Here is a 19285-nt window from a genome sequence, read left to right as displayed (position 1 = left end):
CAGGCTCCAATCGCCTTTATACCGGGGTCCGTGGGAGAAGCCACAGTCAGTGGGAGGAGCCACAGGAGCAGTCAGCGGGGGGGGGCGTGTCCAGACAGGTATATGTAATTCACCACACCCCCAAGTTCCAGACATTTCAAATCTGAATATTCAACAAACATACATAGTTAAGCGTGGGTGCAGAGCATACCTTCCCAATGGTCTCGCCTTAAAGAAAGGAAGAAGAGAGCAAGCCCCTGAGATGTGCTATTTTATGCACCCAGGATATTTGAAACTGGACACCAGGAAGCTATACAATGGGAAAAGCCTCAGCAGTTTCTAAACTAACCAACCACAATGGAAGTGACATTCAAAGGTCAGAATAAGGCACGCTCACACAGGACAAGGGTTGGAGGTACAGCAGGCAGATATACATGGGTGGCTAGATTAGAACTTCTCTTTCATATCATGGATAGAATTGCCTACTTGATCCAGCAGGCATCATCCTCATTCAGGTACCTTGCATTCAACTATAATGTAACTCCAGTTTGGTGCTATTAACTCTATATAATTCATGGGCTACCACTTGAGAGAAGGTTACTTAGACCACATTATTGAACCAAAATAAGCATGGACATGAAGTTTTGCATTTTTGTTTCTTAATTTTAAATATTCATCTCTATATCCCCTCCTGTTGAGCTTAAAGATTTCAACAAAATCTGAATCCGAATCAGAATCAAATAAATTAAGTAAGTAGTACAAAAACAGAAATAATGAAGAGCGAGGTAGAGTTCAGGGTTTAATGTCCATTCAGAAATCAGATGGCAGAGGGGAAAAGCTGTTCCTGAATCAGCGAATGTGTGCTTCTCTACCTCCTTCCTGACGGTAACAATGAGGAGAGGGCGTGTCTCGGGTGGTGGGTGTCCTTAATGTTGGATGCCACCTTTTTGAGGCACTGCTCCTTGCAGATGTCTTGGATACTGTAGAAGCTAGTGTCCATGTTGGAGACGGCTGATTTTACAACTCTCTGCAGTGTACTTCGATCCTGTGCTGTAGCCTCGCCTCCCACCCTGATACCAGACAGTGATGCAACCAGTTAGAATCAGAATCCTCTTCACAGTACATGCATGCCAATGGTCAGTAGCGTGACTATCAAGGCCATTACAAAATAAACTTTCTTAATAATCCAGTGGAATCTGGATCCTAATCAGAAAACACAATCCACTTAATGGGTGCATGCACATTTTTCATACTTACTGGGAGCTTGGAAGAACAAAATGATTGCATATTTTTATGATAGACAGAAGTGATTCAGCAGATGCTAGAAATCTTGAGCAACCCACACACAAAATGATCGAGGAATTCAGGAAGTCAGGCAGTATCCATGGAGGGGAATCATAAGTTAACATTTCGGGCCAGTCTGATGAAAGGTCTTGGCCTGAAACATCGACTGTTTATTCCCCTCCATAGATGCTGCCTGACTTACTGAGTTCCTCCAGTACTGTGTGTGTGTGTGTGTGTGTGTGTGTGTGTGTGTGTGTGTGTGTGTGTGTGTGTGTGTGTGTGTGTGTGTGTGTGTGTGTGTGTGTGTGTGTTGCCACATATTTTATGAATTATACAATCAGTCATCCATATAAAATTGCTTCCACCTGTGAAATGAAACAGAACAAAAAATATCTAAGGGACTAACAAAAAGAACAATGAGAATCATTTTTAACTATGAAGACTTCCTGGCAAGAAAACATACCTCCTGTGTTCCCACCTTGTGATTGGTATTAATCAGAAGAAACTAATGTAAGGGCAAGGGGAATTTAAGAAATGAAGATAATCATAGCTTGATTTTTCTTATAGGAAATAAGATCAAAAAGGGTGAAAGCTGATAAAACTCAGGGAAAAAATTCAGGATCATTGCTACAGAAGTATGAATGTATACACAAAATTAATAAAATTTTCACCTTGGCAGGCTTCTTCAGTGTTTAATGTTGGCCTTGGTGAGAGAGATTATTAAGACTGAGTTCAAAACTAAATAATGCAGCAAAACTTTAAACCCAATCTATCCAAAAACAACCTTGTTTAAAAAGTAAAAGGGTTTTCATTTCTTTCCTTCCATGGTCTAAGTTGTGCAGCTTTTAAATTAGAATTGTATAAAAAACCTAATCCAACTAAATATTAATTGTATCTATATCTACATTTCCACAAATTTGGTTGCACATACATTGTTGCAATGATTAAACTGTTTATGAAATGATGTTGTTCTCACTCTCTACTTGGAAGGGAATGGTCTCGTCCACCGCATGCATTGCTGCTTTGGCAATGTCACCTTTAAAGCCGCTGAAGGCCGCACAGGCCTCGGCTGAGAGGGGAAATGTGGTGGATTTGACCAGGGGCGGGCCTTGTCTGCATAGTGAGGGACCCATTGAGCGTAATAGGAAAAGAAGCCCAGGCACCGTTTGAGGGCTCTGAAGGTGGTGGGAAGAGGGAGTTCCAACAGGGGGCGCATATGGTCGGGGTAAGGGCCAATGACTCCGTTCTCCACGACACACCCAAGGATAGCAAGTCGGGTGGTTCTGAACACACACTTGTCCCTGTTATAGGTAAGGTTAAAAGCTTTGGCCACTTGGAAAAATTTTTGGAGGTTGGTGTCGTGATCCTGCCAGTCGTGACCGCAGATGGTGATATTATCCAGATATGGGAACGTGGCCTTCAGTTGGCACTGGTCCACCATCCGGTCCATTTCCCTCTGGAAGACAGATACACCATTCATGACACCGAAGGGGACGTGCAGGAAGTGATAGAGCCTGCCACCCGCCTCGAAGGCGGTGTAGGGGCAGTCCTCTGGGCGGATGGGGAGCTGGTGATAAGCGGATTTCAGATCTATGGTCGAGTACACCTTGTACTGAGCTATCTGATTGACCATATCCATGATGCGGGGTAGGGGGTACGCGTCAAGCTGCGTGAACCTATTGATGTTCTGGCTATAGTCCACGACATTCCTATTTTTCTACCGGGTCCGAACAACAACCACCTGGGCCCTCCAAGGGCTTGTGCTTGGCTCAATGATCCCCTCCCTGAGCAGCCGCTGCACCTCTGACTGAATGAAGGCCCTGTCCCCCGTGCTGTACCTCCTGCTTTTAGTTGCCACAGGTTTACAGTCGGGGGTCAGGTTGGTGAACAGCGGTGGGGGAGGGATCTTGAGGGTGGAGAAGCCGCAAGTGGTGTCCGTAGTGCGGCTGTTGGCATGGTGCTGGGTGGGTTGTGCGGGTCGATGTGTGTGTGGTCAGTAGTAGGGTATATGATGAAGTCCCACAAAACTGAGGATTTCTGACAGTGATTGGTGGGAGGGGCCCGTCATACTCCATTGTCACGCTTTTCAGGTGACTCTGGAAGTCGAACCCCAATAGCAAGGGGCACACAGTTGAGGCATGACCAGTAAGATAAAGTCCCGATATTCTGTGCCCAGCACCACTAGTGTCACTACACAACCCCCTCCCCCCCCCCCCACCCCCGGATGTCTGTTGTATGCAACCCAGAAGCCATGGTGACCCTCTGGCTTACCGGCCATGTCACAAGTCCGCAGCGTTGCACCATGTCCGGGTGGATAAATCTCTCCGTGCTGCCCATGTCAAACAGGCAGCTAGTCCTGTGCCCCTCCACCAGGATGTCCATCATTGACCTTGCGAGCTGGTGGGGAGCGCTTTGGTCGAGGGTCACGGAGGCCAGAGTTGAATCGCTGTCTTGGTCCGGCGCGGTGGGGTGCCCGGTAAGCACCTGTGGGTCGGAGGCAGTGCGAGGTAGCGCTGACCAAGATGGCCGCCCCCATGCCTCACAAGCGGCACTGCTTGATCCCACTCGCGGCTTGGACTTACAGGCCTTGGCGAAGTGGCCCTTCTTTCCAAAGCTGCAGCAGGAAGCTTCTTGGGCCGGGCAGTGTTTTCAGGGGTGCTTCTCGAGTCCGCAGAAGTAACATGTCATGGACTCATGACTAGCAGCAGCCGTGGTCGATCCGCTGGCGGGTTGCGGGGTCTGTGGCGTCCATGAAGCCGTCGGGAGATCGTGCGCCTGGAGAGCGTCAGAGTTGTGCAGAGCAACCTCCAGCATGTTGGCCAGCTCAATCTCCGAATGTAAGGTAAGATCGGCGTGTTCCAGAAGCCGCTGGTGCACGTACACTGACCTGACCCCTGTGATGAAGGCGTCTCTTACTAGGAGCTCCGCATGCTGTTCGGCCGTCAGCCCCCGGCAATCGCAGGCCCGCACGAGTGTCTGTAGGGCCGGACAAACTCAGCGTTTGACTCTCTGGGCCGCTGCTGCCGCGTTGCTAAGCGATGTCTTGCTTAGACGGTATTTATCGGCCGCAGGTATTGTCTTCTGAGGGCGCTCACCACACAGTCGTAACTCAGCTGGTCTCTAATCATCGAGTAGACCCGTGGACTGACCCTGGAGAGGAGAACTCTGCGCTTCGTGGCAGACTCGGTCACTTCCAGGTATGATTCGAAGCAGGCTGGCCAGAGTTCGAAAGCGTTGCCAGCCTCAGGTGTTCGCGGGTCGATGTCCAATTTGTCGGGTCTCAAAACACGCTCCATGCTTTAAAATTACTATTAATAAAATTGATGCACTATCAATAACTCCAAAAGACTGGAAGTAGAGTAAATACTGAAAGGCTTTTATTAGCAGTAAAACGGAGCACGTCCATGTTGGATGACTGTGGGAGGAGCAGTGACACAATCACCTTTATACAGGGGTCTGTGGGAGGAGCCACAGGAGCAGTCAGCAGAGAGACGTGTCCAGACAGGTATACATGGATTACCACAGTTCTATCAGAGGCAACTGGGATAGTTGAAATCCTGCCAACATGATTCAGATCCCCAACATGTATGAAAATGAGTAATAATGTGGTTATAGACTGGATCCTTAAAAAGAACTGGGGGTTTAATCTTTGTATTTCTTACTCTATCCATAGTTTTTACCACCATTTTGAGTCTTTACCTTTCAAAAATTCCCCATGTTTATATTCAATATTTTAACTTTCTCAGTAAAAATTAATTTTTGACAGATATTCTACTTCATAAGACCAGAAGATACAGAAGCATAATTTAGGCCATTTGGGTCATGGAGTCTGCTCTGCCGTTTAAACATGGCTGATACAATTTTTCTTTCAGTCCCAATCTTTTACTTTCTCCCTATATCTCTTCATGCCCTGACCAATCAAGAATCTTTCAACCTCTGCCTTAAATATACATAAAGACTTGGCCGCCACAGCTGCCTGTGGCAAAGAATTCCACAGATCCCCCTCTCTCTGGCTAAAGAAATTCCTCCTCATCTCCATTCTAAAAGAACACCCCTCTATTCTGAGACTGTGTCCTCTGGTCTTAGACTCTCCCACCACAGGAAACATCCTCTCCACATCCACTCTATCAAGGCCTTTCACCATTCAATAGGTTTCAATGAGGTCACCAACAGTGCCACAGTGTGGTATGCCAGCTGCACAGCCGCTGAGCGACAAGACCTGCATCGCGTGGTGAAGGTGGCCCAGCGAATTGTCAGGATGGAGCTCCCAGGACTGGACACCATCTATTCCAGCAGACTCAGGAGGAAAGCAATCAGCATAACCAGAGACACCACACACCCCGGCCACTCCCTGTTTCACCCGCTGCCGTCCAGCAAAAGGTTCAGGATACTAAAAGCCAGAACAAATAGACTGAGGAACAGCTTCTACCCCAGAGCTGTGGCCTCCATCACACCACTCCCACAGAACAATGACTGAAACTGTGAGCACACACAAGGACTCAAATACTTGCACTAACAGCACTTTGTGCATTATTGTGATATTCTGGTGCTGCTGCAACTTATTTTCTGCTACTTATCTATTTAATACTGTTTCTCTATCACTGTCTTGTTTTTATCTACCGCTTTATTTAATTGCCTGAGAGGAAGCCAAACACAGTTTCATTATACCTGTGTATAATGACAATAAAGATCATTCGATTCAATTCATTCAATTCGCTCTCCTGAATTCTAGTGAAGAAAGGCCCAGAGCCATCAAACACTCTTTATATTTCAAGCCATTCAATCCTGCAATTACTTTTATGTACCTCTTTTGAGCCCTCTCCAGTTTCAGCACATCCCCCTTTACTACCTCCCCAGCATAGTTTTCCAGTGGTCCAATATCCACTCTCACCTCTCTTTTACACTGTATGTCCCCTGAAGAAACTTTTGGTATCCTCTTAAATATTACTGGTTGGCTTACATTTGTATTCCTTCTTCACTGTCTTAATAATTTACCACATGTCTAATTTCCCATGAATTTTTCTCTATTATATGCCCTCTCTTTGGCTTTTATGTTGGCTTTGACCTCTCTTGTTAGCCATGGCTGTGTCATCTTTCCTTCAGAAAACTTCTTCATTTTTGGGATGTATACATCCTGTGCCGTCTGAACTGCTTCCAGCAATTCCAGCCAGTATCCCTGCCAGTGTTCTTTCCAATCAGTTCTGGCCAGTTCCTCTCTCATGCCTCTGTAATTCCTTTTATTCTGCTGTAATACTAATACATCTGACTTTAGCTTCTCCTTGTCAAATTTCAGGGTGAAATTGATCATATTATGATCACTTTTCCCTAAGGGTTCTTTTAGCTTAAGCTCTCTAATCAATTCTGGTTCATTGCACGACACCTGATCCAGAATAGCTGATCCACTAGTGGGCTCAACCATGAGCTGCTCTAAAAAGCCATCTTGTAGGGACTCGAGAAAATCTCCGTCCTAGCATCAGCTCCAACGTGATTTTCCCTGCATAGAGAAATTTCCCATGATGATTATAACATTGCCTTTTGGCATGCAATTTCTATCTCCTGTTTTAATTTGTAGACCACATCCTTACTCATGGAATGCCCTTTTCTCACTGTTTCCATCGGGTAGGAGGTACAGAAGCCTGAGGGCACACACTCAGCGATTCAGGAACAGCTTCTTCCCCTCTGCCATCCAATTCCTAAATGGGGATTGAACCCTTGGAAATTACCTCACTTTTTTAATATACAGTAATTCTGTTTTTTGCACGATATTTAATCTATTTGATATATGCATACCATAATTCATCTACTTATTTATTTGTGATCATTATTATTTTTATTTTATTTTTCTCTCTGCTAGATTATGTATTGCATTGAACTGCTGCTGCTAAGTTAACAAATTTCACATCACATGCCGGTGATAATAAACCAGATTCTGATTCTGATACTGGTTGGGATCTGTATAAAACTCCCATCAAGGTCTTTTTACCCTTGTAGTTCCTTAGTTCTATTCACAATGATTCAAAACCCTATGTCACCTCTTTCTAATAATTTAATTACATTTTTTTACCAGCAGAGCAACACCACCCCCTCAGCCTTCCTTTTGAAACAAAATGTATCCTTGGGCATTAAGCCCTCAGCTATAATCTTCTTTCAGCCATGATTCAGTGATGCCTACAACATCATACCTGCCAATCTGCAACTGTGCTGCAAGTTCATCTACCTTATTCTGTATACTGCACACACTCAAATATAATAACTTCAGTGCTATATTCACCCTTTTTGATTATGTCTACCTTTTATGTAGCAACTCATCCTGTTGACTGGAATTTTGCCTCATCAACAGCCTCTCCTCACTACACGTTGCCTCTGTTTGTAAACCAGCTACCTCATCTTCAGCACTATTATCCACCTTTCCTTCGATACTTCTTGCATTGAAATATACACAGCTCAGGACACCAATGGCACCATGCGCAACTTTTTGATTCCTAACTTTGCCTGAGGTCTTACCAACATCTGCTTCCATAACTTTTTCACTGTTCCGCACTCTGGTTCCCATCCCCCTGCAACTCCAGTTCAAACCCCACCGTGCAGCATTAACAAACCTTCCTGCTCGGCTATTAGTCCCCCTCTAGTTCAGTGCAAACTGTCCCTACTCCCAACTTCCTTGGAAGAGTGTCCATGAGCTAAAAATCTTATGCCCTCCCTCCTAAACCAACCTTCCTTGTGCACTTGGCATAGGCAGCAGTCCTGAGATCCCAAGCTTGGAGGTCCTGCTCTTTGACTTAGTACCTAACTCCCTGAGCAGAGTTCTGCCCATGTCACTGGTACCTCCACGTACCACAACTTCTGGCTGTTCACCCTCCCACTTAAGAATGCTTGTAATTTGACCCGAGGTATCCCGGTCTATGGCACCTGGGAGGCAACATATCGCCCAGGAATTTCATTCTTGCCCAGGATACCTCTTGTCCATTCCCCTCACAACTGAATCCCCTATCATCGCAGTGTGCCTCTTCTCCCCTTTCCCTTCGGAGTCACAGCGGCAGACTCAGCATCAGAAACCCCACCACTGTGACTTTACTGTGTTAGGTCGTCCACCCCCCGACAGTAACCAAAGTGATACCCCTGTTATTGAGGGAATGCCCAAAAGGTACTCTACACTGGCTCCTTAACCCCTTCCCCTCCCTGCCTGTCACCCAGTTTCCTGTGTCCTGTACCTTGGTGTAACTACCTCTGTAATATGTTCCATCTATCACTTCCTCAGCCTCCCAAATGATCCGGAGTTCATCCAGTTCCAGCTCCATATAACCATATAACCATATAACAATCACAGCACGGAAACAGGCCATTCCAGCCCTCCTAGTCCGTGCCGAACTCTTAATCTCACCTAGTCCCACCTACCCGCACTCAGCCCATAACCCTCCACTCCTTTCCTATCCATATACCTATCCAATTTTACCTTAAATGACACAACTGAACTGGCCTCTACTACTTCTACAGGAAGCTCATTCCACACAGCTATCACTCTCTGAGTAAAGAAATACCCCCTCGTGTTTCCCTTAAACTTTTGCCCCCTAACTCTCAAATCATGTCCTCTCGTTTGAATCTCCCCTACTCTCAATGGAAACAGCCTATTCACGTCAACTCTATCTATCCCTCTCAACATTTTAAATACCTCGATCAAATCCCCCCTCAACCTTCTACGCTCCAATGAATAGAGACCTAACTTGTTCAACCTTTCTCTGTAACTTAAGTGCTGAAACCCAGGTAACATCCTAGTAAATCGTCTCTGCACTCTCTCTAATTTATTGATATCTTTCCTATAATTCGGTGACCAGAACTGTACACAATATTCCAAATTTGGCCTTACCAATGCCTTGTACAATTTTAACATTACATCCCAACTTCTGTACTCAATGCTCTGATTTATAAAGGCCAGCGTTCCAAAAGCCTTCTTCACCACCCTATCTACATGAGACTCCACCTTCAGGGAACTATGCACTGTTATTCCTAGATCTCTCTGTTCCACTGCATTCCTCAATGCCCTACCATTTACCCTGTATGTTCTATTTGGATTATTCCTGCCAAAATGTAGAACCTCACACTTCTCAGCATTAAACTCCATCTGCCAACGTTCAGCCCATTCTTCTAACCGGCATAAATCTCCCTGCAAGCTTTGAAAACCCACCTCATTATCCACAACACCTCCTACCTTAGTATCATCAGCATACTTACTAATCCAATTTACCACCCCATCATCCAGATCATTTATGTATATTACAAACAACATTGGGCCCAAAACAGATCCCTGAGGCACCCCGCTAGTCACCGGCCTCCATCCCGATAAACAATTATCCACCACTACTCTCTGGCATCTCCCATCTAGCCACTGTTGAATCCATTTTATTACTCCAGCATTAATACCTAACGACTGAACCTTCCATGTGGAACTTTGTCAAAGGCCTTGCTGAAGTCCATATAGACTACATCCACTGCCTTACCCTTGTCAACATTCCTCGTAACTACTTCAAAAAATTCAATAAGGTTTGTCAAACATGACCTTCCACGCACAAATCCATGCTGGCTACTCCTAATCAGATCCTGTCTATCCAGATAATTATAAATACTATCTCTAAGAATACTTTCCATTAATTTACCCACCACTGATGTCAAACTGACAGGTCTATAATTGCCAGGCTTACTTCTAGAACCCTTTTTAAACAATGGAACCACATGAGCAATACGCCAATCCTCCGGCACAATCCCCATTTCTAATGACATCTGAAAGATCTCCGTCAGAGCTCCTGCTATCTCTACACAAACTTCCCTCAAGGTCCTGGGGAATATCCGGTCAGGACCCGGAGATTTATCCACTTTTAAATTTCCTGAACACGGATTGTTGGAAGCTGCAGCCGGATGCACTTATCGCAGTTGTGGTCATCAGGGACACTAGAGGTCTCCCTGCCTTACCTCATCCTGCAAGAGGAGTGTTGAAGTACACTGCCCAGCATCTGTACTGTCCTAGTTGAGCAGATATAAAGGAGAGGGAAAAAAGACTTCTGAGCTTTTCTTTTCCTTGTCTGCTTTCGTGGAAGCCTCGAGATCGCCAGTCTGACTCTGTACGTTCAGAGAATGGCCGCTGTGCTCGCTGCTGCCTTCCTTCAATTTACTCTCACTGATCAACCCCAGACACTGCTTGGCAGCTGGTTGAAGCTCTTCTTCACTACAGTGATCTGCTACTCGGACAATGGACCTGATTGAAGTCCTCTCCTCTCAAAACTTCCAATGTCCGGATTGGCCGCTGGTCAAGGCTCTTTGTTCATCATATTCAAAGCTCCAAATAAACAATTAACAATACTCCTGGCTTATAAAAACATTTTACTTTTATCCATTGCTGAAATAGACTTCATAAGTGGAAATTGTAAGTACAAGGGAATCTCAATATAATGCAGATATCAGAGAGGGATTACCTTTTAAATCTGTGCTATGCAATTTGTAATTCAAATATTTTACAAAATTCTGAACAGCCTGTTCTTCAAAGATCTGTGTTTAACATCAACTAGACAGTCAGCCAAACGCCATTCAAAAATGAGATGGGAGTCAGGATATAGCCCCCTTGCTCTTTGGTTTTATTGCAAACTCAGTGACATAGTGAATAAGGATTGAAAGTGAAAAGCAACAAAATACAGTGCAATTACCACGTTGATCCATTCACATAAGTAAATTTGCAGAGGTAAGTAAGAACTTAGTTAAGATTCCTGCAGATAAATGTAAGATTCTGACAAGTAAATACTACAGGTAAATAATATGTGTAAACTATTAGCATCTAGGTTAATGTCTAATAAACTCAAAAACAGCATTCTATTTTCGCCAAATCTTATTGATACTTTTAGATTAACTTCTTAACAATATAACATCAACTTAAAAGGAATGCTTCTGCTGAGAAAACAATAGGGTGGCTTTAGATAGAAACTTCTTTAGTTCCTAACATAAAGCTCTAGCCTTCTGCCAGCCAATGTTCTTTCCTACTTACTATTTCCTTACTGCACAGGAAGTGACCTAATGTAGATCTGAAACTGCTCATTTCAAATTAAAAGCTGAATGTACTTAATCACAAAGTTAAAATAAACCAATTGACCCAAGCGGCAGAACAGTATTTCACCTCTAGTTCACCAATGCGCGCGCATATACACACACACACACACACACACACACACACACACACACACACACACACACACACACACACACACACACACACACACACACACACACACACACACACACACACACACACACACACACACACACACACCACAGTAGCGTAGAACAGGGCTTTATAGCACCAGTGATCAGAAGATAGGGGTTCAATTCCTGCCACAGACTGTAAGGTTTTTATATTCCCCCTGTGACCTCATGGGTTTCCCGTAGGTAGTCCAGATCCCTCCCACATACTAAAGAAAAGTCATAAGGGTTAGGGTTAGTAAGTTGTGGGCATGCTACATTGGCATCAAAAGTGTGGTGACACCTGCGGGCTGCCCCCAGCATATCGCAAACGATGATACAAACTACACATTTCACTGTATGTTTCGATGCACATGTGATAAAGAAATCTAATCTCATACATACACACACACACACACACACGCACACACTAAAAGTTTGAACAGTTTTCCTCCCATTCACTCCACTCAATCTCCGTTGCTGAATTTTATAGAATAGATCCCCACTATGGATTGCCAATCCTTTTCTAGAATCTAGAACTCTTCTAGTACTGCAGTGTCAGAAGGACTTTGACAACAAAGATCTGTTACATTCTTCTGGGAATATCTCACGTCTTAATAAGCTGGTAAGGAAGGCGGGCTCTGTCGTGGGCAAAGTACTGGAGAGTTTAACATCGGTAGCTGAGCAAAGGGCGCTGAGTAGGCTACGGTCAATTATGGAAAACTCTGAACATCCTCTACATAGCACCATCCAGAGACAGAGAAGCAGTTTCAGCGACAGGTTACTATCGATGCAATGCTCCTCAGACAGGATGAAGAGGTCAATACTCCCCAATGCCATTAGGCTTTACAATTCTACCGCCAGGACTTAAGAACTTTTTAAAAGCTATTATTAATGCTTTTTGAGATAGTGATTTAGATGCATATCATATTTTTTTTTTACTGAGTTAAGTATTGTATGTTATTAGTTTTGCTACAACAAGTGTATGGGACATTGGAAAAAAAGTTGAATTTCCCCATGGGGATGAATAAAGTATCTATCTATCTATCTATATGGCTGCCTCCCTGTGAGTAATTGGAGCAGCTAAGCATAGAGTACATTCTGAGACATAAAATCCCCACGTAAGTGTTCATAGCAGGAGGCAAATGTACATAGGCAGTTGTTCCTGGAGATAGGTCACATGACCACCCAATCTCCCTCGGAGGAGGTTCCCTCAAAAGCACTAGAGAGCATTTCTATGGGCATTGAATTTCACAGGTATGGGTCTTACACTGGAAGATATACCTACAGAAGGTGATTCATTGATTCTCATAAATCCCTGTTTTCTTATATTGGAATCAATTTGCCACAACTCTGCCCCATTCATTTAATCTAATAATTTCACTTTGTATATGCAATATAGTTAATAGAGTTTGAGAATGAGTTAACATAATTAACCCAAGTGCAGCAGATTATATTTTGTCTTCCACATTGCAATGAAATCAGTATGGTCATCCTGGGAGGATATAATATTGCAAATGTCGTGTGAAATCAGTTATCTGAAATCACAATGTAACAGGGCTCATTGAACTGTACCGCCAGCCCAGCATAACTTGCAGACTGCTCCGTTAAACACAAGATGTTCCTGACAGTCCTTAGCTTAAGATATAACTGCTATGAGACTGAGACTAAGACTATGCGTCCAGTCCGGCTTCGGGTTTATGGACTCAGTTTTGTTCTGAATGCTAATACTGATGCACCATCAATAACTCACGCTGAGACTTAGGAAGTGAGATATCGGCTTTTATTGACTGAAGAACAACACTACATCCTGGGAAAATGAGGGAGAGCAGCAGGCCACAGTCGCCTTTATACAGGGGTCTGTGGGAGGAGCCACAGGGGCAGTCAGACAGGTATATCTAGTTCACCACATTCACCCCCCCTTTGTTTAAAAAAAAATTCCCAAGCATATTTACAGGTTAAGTCTATCAGGTGGTCGAATCGTTCGCTGCGATCTACGTAGCTCCGGCTGCAATTGCACAGGAGCCGGAGGTGATGACGGCACAGGTGCCGGAGGTGGTGTTTGCTCCGGAGGCGGAGAGTGGGTTAATTCTGTCCCAACAGGAGGTGTCAGGGATCCCTCGCGTGTGAGCGAGGTCCCTGGAACAGACGCGTACGGAGTCTGTGTGGGGCACGGTGCGTGCGGAGTCACCTCGGGTACAGGGTGCATAGTTACCGTGGAGTGCTCGGGGTAGTGGTCTGCTGCTCCGGCGGGCGCCAGGTCGCGGACAGAGACCATGTCCTCCCGCCCATCAGGCAAGACCACGTAGGCATACTGGGGATTAGCATGCAGGAGGTGAACCTTCTCGACCAGTGGTGAGTACTCATTACTCCTCGCATGTTTACGTAGCTGCACTGGCCCCGGGAACGTCAGCCAAACTGGCAGGGTGGTCCCAGTGACAGACTTCCTGGGAAAAGAGAATAAGCGTTCGTGAGGGGTGGCATTAGTGGACGTACACAACAGGGAGCGGATAGAGTGGAGTGCCTCAGGGAGGACCTCCTGCCATCGGGAGACCGGCAACCCTTGTGACTTAAGGGCTAAAAGTATGGCCTTCCACACTGTGGCATTCTCCCTCTCCACCTGGCCATTCCCCCGGGGATTATAACTCGTGGTGCGACTAGTAGCTATGCCCCTAGCAAGCAGGAACCGGCGCAACTCGTCACTCATAAAGGAGGACCCTCTATCACTGTGGACATAGCAGGGATATCCGAACAGAGTGAAGAGCTGGCGCAGGACTTTTATGACCGACGTGGTAGTAGTGTCGGGGCAGGGAACGGCAAAGGGGAATCGCGAGTACTCGTCAATAATACTGAGAAAGTAGACATTGCGGTCGGTGGAGGGAAGGGGGCCCTTAAAGTCAATACTCAGTCGCTCAAAAGGGCGGGTGGCCTTGACAAGCTGCGCAGTGTCAGGACGGTAGAAGTGCGGTTTGCACTCAGCGCAGATCTGGCAGTCCCTGGTCATCGTCCTGATGTCCTCCAGGGAGTACGGCAGGTTCCGGGCTTTAATGAAATGATAAAACCGGGTGACCCCCGGGTGGCAAAGTTGGGCATGAAGGGCATACAGCTGGTCGAGCTGGGCACTAGCACACGGTCCCCGGGATAGGGCATCAGAGGGTTCATTGAGCCTACCAGGCCGGTACAGGATATCGTAAGTGTAGGTGGAGAGTTCTATTCTCCATCGCAAAATTTTATCATTTTTGATTTTGCCCCGCTGTTGGTTGCTGAACATGAACGCAACCGAGCGCTGGTCGGTCAGCAAGGTGAACCGTCTGCCGGCGAGATAGTGCCTCCAGTGCCGAATAGCTTCCACTATGGCTTGGGCTTCTTTCTCCACCGCGGCGTGCCAAAGTTCAGAGCCTTGAAGGGTACGAGAAAAAAACGCCACTGGCCTGCCTTCCTGATTGAGGGTAGCAGCCAGCGCGACGTCAAGAGGCGTCACTCTCTACTTGGAAGGGAATGGTCTCGTCTACCGCATGCATCGTTGCTTTGGCAATGTCCCCTTTAATGCAGCTGAAGGCCGCGCGGGCCTCGGCAGAGAGGGGAAAGGTGGTAGACTTGACCAGGGGGCAGGCCTTGTCTGCGTAATGGGGAACCCATTGGGCGTAATAGGAAAAAAAACCCAGGCACCGCCGGAGGGCCTTGAGAGTAGTGGGAAGAGGGAGTTCTAACAGGGGGCGCATACGGTCGGGGTCAGGGCCAATGACCCCGTTCTCCACGACATACCCAAGGATAGCGAGTCGTGTGGTTCTGAACACACACTTGTCCTTGTTATAAGTGAGGTTCAAAGCATCGGCCACTTGGAAAAAGCATTGGAGGTTGGCGTCATGATCCGACCAGTCGCGACCACAGATGGTGATGTTATCTAGATAGGGAAATGTGGCCGTCAGTTTGTACTGGTCCACCATCCAGTCCATCTCCCTCTGGAAGACTGAGACCCCATTTGTGACACCAAATGGGACGCGCAGAAAGTGATAGAGCCTGCCACCCGCCTCGAAGGCGGTGTAGGGGCAATCCTCTGGGCGGATGGGGAGCTGGTGATAAGCGGATTTCAGATCAATTGTCGAGTACACCTTGTACTGAGCTATCTGGTTGACCATATCCGCGATGCGGGGTAGGGGGTACGCGTCAAGCTGCGTGAATCTATTGATGGTCTGGCTGTAGTCCACAACCATCCTATTTTTCTGCCCAGTCCGAACAACGACCACCTGGGACCGCCATGGGCTTGTGCTTGGCTCAATGATCCCCTCCCTGAGCACCCGCTGCACCTCTGAATGAATAAAGGCCCTGTCCCCCGCACTGTACCTCCTACTTTTAGTTGCCACAGGTTTACAGTCGGGGGTCAGGTTGGTGAACAGCGATGGGGGAGGGATCTTGAGGGTGGAGAGGTTGCAAATAGTGTCAGCAGCACAGCTATCGGCATGTTGCTGGGCGGGATGTGGGGTTCAGGGTGTATGTGCGTGTGGTAACGGAGTATATGGCGAAGTCCCACCAAACTGAGGATTCCTGACAGTGAGTGGTGGGAGGGGCCCGTCATATGCCATAGTCACACTTTCGAGGTGGCTCTGGAAGTCCAGCCCCAATAGCACAGGTGCGCACAGCCGAGGCATGACCAGGAACGCAAAGTTCCGATATTCTGTGCCCTGCACCACCAATGTCGCTACACAACCCACCCGGATGTCTGTGGAATGCGACCCAGAAGCCAAGGTGATCTTCTGACGTACCGGCCGTGTCACGAGTCCACAGCGTTTCACTGTGGCCGGGTCAATAAAACTCTCAGTGCTGCCCGTGTCAAACAGGCAGCTAGTCCTGTGCCCCTCCACCAGGATGTCCATCATCGACCTTGCGAGCTGGTGTGGGGCGCTTTGGTCAAGGGTCACGGAAGCCAGCGTTAAACGGGGCGTGTCGGGGGCGGGGCCTGGTGACGCCGGCAAAGTTGGCCGCTCACATCCGGTCATGCAAAATGGCGGCCCCCAGGTCTCAGACGCAGCGCTGCTCGACCCCGGGCGCGGTTTAGACTTACATACTTTGGCGAAATGGCCCTTCTTCCCACAGCTGGAACAAGTCGCTTCGCATGCCGGGCAGCTGTTTCTGGGATGTTTCGGAAGCCCACAAAAGTAACAGAGTTTTATACCTGGCGAATTCGTGGGGTTTGAGATACCGCGACTGGCAGCGGCGTTGGCGAATTCGCTCGGAACCGGGGAATCGCGCGGCTGGACCTCTTCGGCGTACAGCTGCGCAGCCTCTATCGTATCGGCCGTCTCTATCGCGGAGCGTAAGGTAAGATCAGCTTTTTCCAGCAGCCGCTGGCGTATACACACTGACCGGACCCCAGTCACAAAAGTGTCTCGGACCAAGAGTTCCGTATGCTGTTCCACTGTGAGCGCTTGGCAGTCACAAGTCCGCGCGAGTGCCTGTAGTTCTCGGAGAAATTCAGCAGTCGACTCCGTAGGCCGCTGTTTTCGTGTTGCCAAGCGGTGCCGTGCATAAACTGGATTTACTGGCCGCAGGTACTGTCTTTTGAGGGCGGCAAGCGCCTCCTCGTAGGTGGATATGTCCCTGATGAACGAATAAACTTTTGGGGCGACCCTCGAGAGGAGAAGTTTGAGCCGAACAGCCGAGTCGGTGGCACGAACCTCCTCTAAGTACGATTGGAAGCACACCAGCCAGTGTTCAAAGGCAAGAGCTGCTCCAGGGTCTTGGGGGTCCAAGTCCAGGCGTTCTGGGCGTAAAGCGGTTTCCATGTTGTAACTTTCAGTCAATAAAATTGATGCACCATCAATAACTCACGCTGAGACTTAGGAAGTGAGATATCGGCTTTTATTGACTGAAGAACAACACTACATCCTGGGAAAATGAGGGAGAGCAGCAGGCCACAGTCGCCTTTATACAGGGGTCTGTGGGAGGAGCCACAGGGGCAGTCAGACAGGTATATCTAGTTCACCACAAATACTTGCTTTATACTTTGCATGATTTGATTTAATTTGTTTCTTTCTCTCTCCCTGCGCACTGGGTATTTGTCTTTCTTTAATTGGGTTCTTTCTGGTTTCTTGCTTTGAGGCTGCCTGTTAAACAGAAGAATCTCAAGGTTTTATAATTTATACATATTTTGAACCTTGAGTTTTTGAACTTTGTACGTTTTTCATCTCAGACTCATTCCTGTTGCTTGTTCTGTAATCCAATGTAGTTATTGACAACAACAAAAACTGATTTGAGATAATTACCAATTCTGCTCAGAAAGTAATTCTTATATTTCAGGTGGAAAATTCACTGGTTTTTGATATGCTGGATTTACTGTCAATTCCTATATGGTTAGTTTTAAAATGTTCAGTAGTTTAATAAATTTAAATTTATTAATACTTTGCTTGATCCTCTAGTAGTTAGAAATTTATAATAAAACTTTAATAAAATATTTCTGATCCATTCTGACACAATGCATAATTAATTTAGTAACATCTTTCACCTTCATTTCATGAATACATGGAGGGTAATCATGTTACATATTTAAATGAGATGTCATGGGAAACATTTTGAATCAGATTGTTTTATTCATTTGTCAATGCCAGGACATCTAATTAAAAATTAATCCCAGTTTCCCAAATAATCACTGCTTTTATTCAAAAATAAAGTTTGAACCATTATTTGGCCAGCAGTTCTATTTACATTAAATAATCATTCATATAATTAACTAATTATCAGAGACAGCAGTTTATTAAAAGCAGATCTACTGCTTTCCTAATCAGGCATAATCAGTGTAACATGTATTGTTTTTAAATACCAACAGAAATCTGAACTATAGAAATGAACAAGCTAATTCATATCATCTTAAACATTGCTGTAACATTAAGAATGAATTTCCATGAAATTGCATTATAGTTGTCTAGGGGTACTGAAAGACCACATTTGATTCTCCTCCTAAGGTTATGAGCTTCTTAATAGGAATGTTGACACAGTACAGTGCAGTTTACTAGTTCTGATTAATCCCAGTGCAATAGGGACATAATTTTTGAATGAGGTCCAGTTGCAACAGTTAAGACACTTTCTGCCTTTGGAATAGTTTCAGTAAGAAAATTGGGTTGCTGAATGATAGTTTACTTTAAAATTTTATACAGCTACTGGCACATATGTTGTTGTTGATATACCAGGGTTCTAGTCCTTAAAGACTAAGTTGCAGAGGTCAGGAATTAAAAACAATCATAAACATAGGTACTATTATAGTCATTATCATGGCTATATCCACACGCAGTTGTACGACAGGCTTGTACATCATCATCTTCTTCTAGTCTTGTTTAACAGCATTTGGTATTAATGTATATGTAGGCCTCTGTTAGTCTCGATAGACCATGAATTTGCACCTTGGAAAGTTTCCAGGGTGCAAGCCTGGGCAAGGTTTATTTTTATGGAAGACCGGCAGTTGCCCAAGCTGCAAGTCTCCCCTCTCCACACCACCGATGTTGTCCAAGGGAAGGGCATTAGGACCCATACAGCTTGGCACCAGTGTTGTCGTAAAGCAATGTGTGGTTAAGTGCCTTGCTCAAGGACACACACGCAGCCTCAGCCAAGGCTCGAACTAGCGACCTTCAGATCACTAGACGAACACCTTAACCACTTGGCCACGTGCCAACATATTAATGTATGTATATTTTAATTCTTCAAAATTGGTTGCTTAGCACACCTATAAACAGTTCTTGGAAAGCACAATTGTTAAAAAGAGTAATCTTATGTACAAATTTATGAAGTCTACGGTTTTCTTTCTAGGTCTTCT

This window comes from Hemitrygon akajei, chromosome 8, assembly GCF_048418815.1.
Source record: "Hemitrygon akajei chromosome 8, sHemAka1.3, whole genome shotgun sequence".
Lineage (NCBI taxonomy): Eukaryota > Metazoa > Chordata > Chondrichthyes > Myliobatiformes > Dasyatidae > Hemitrygon > Hemitrygon akajei.
This window is presented reverse-complemented; position numbering follows the sequence as displayed.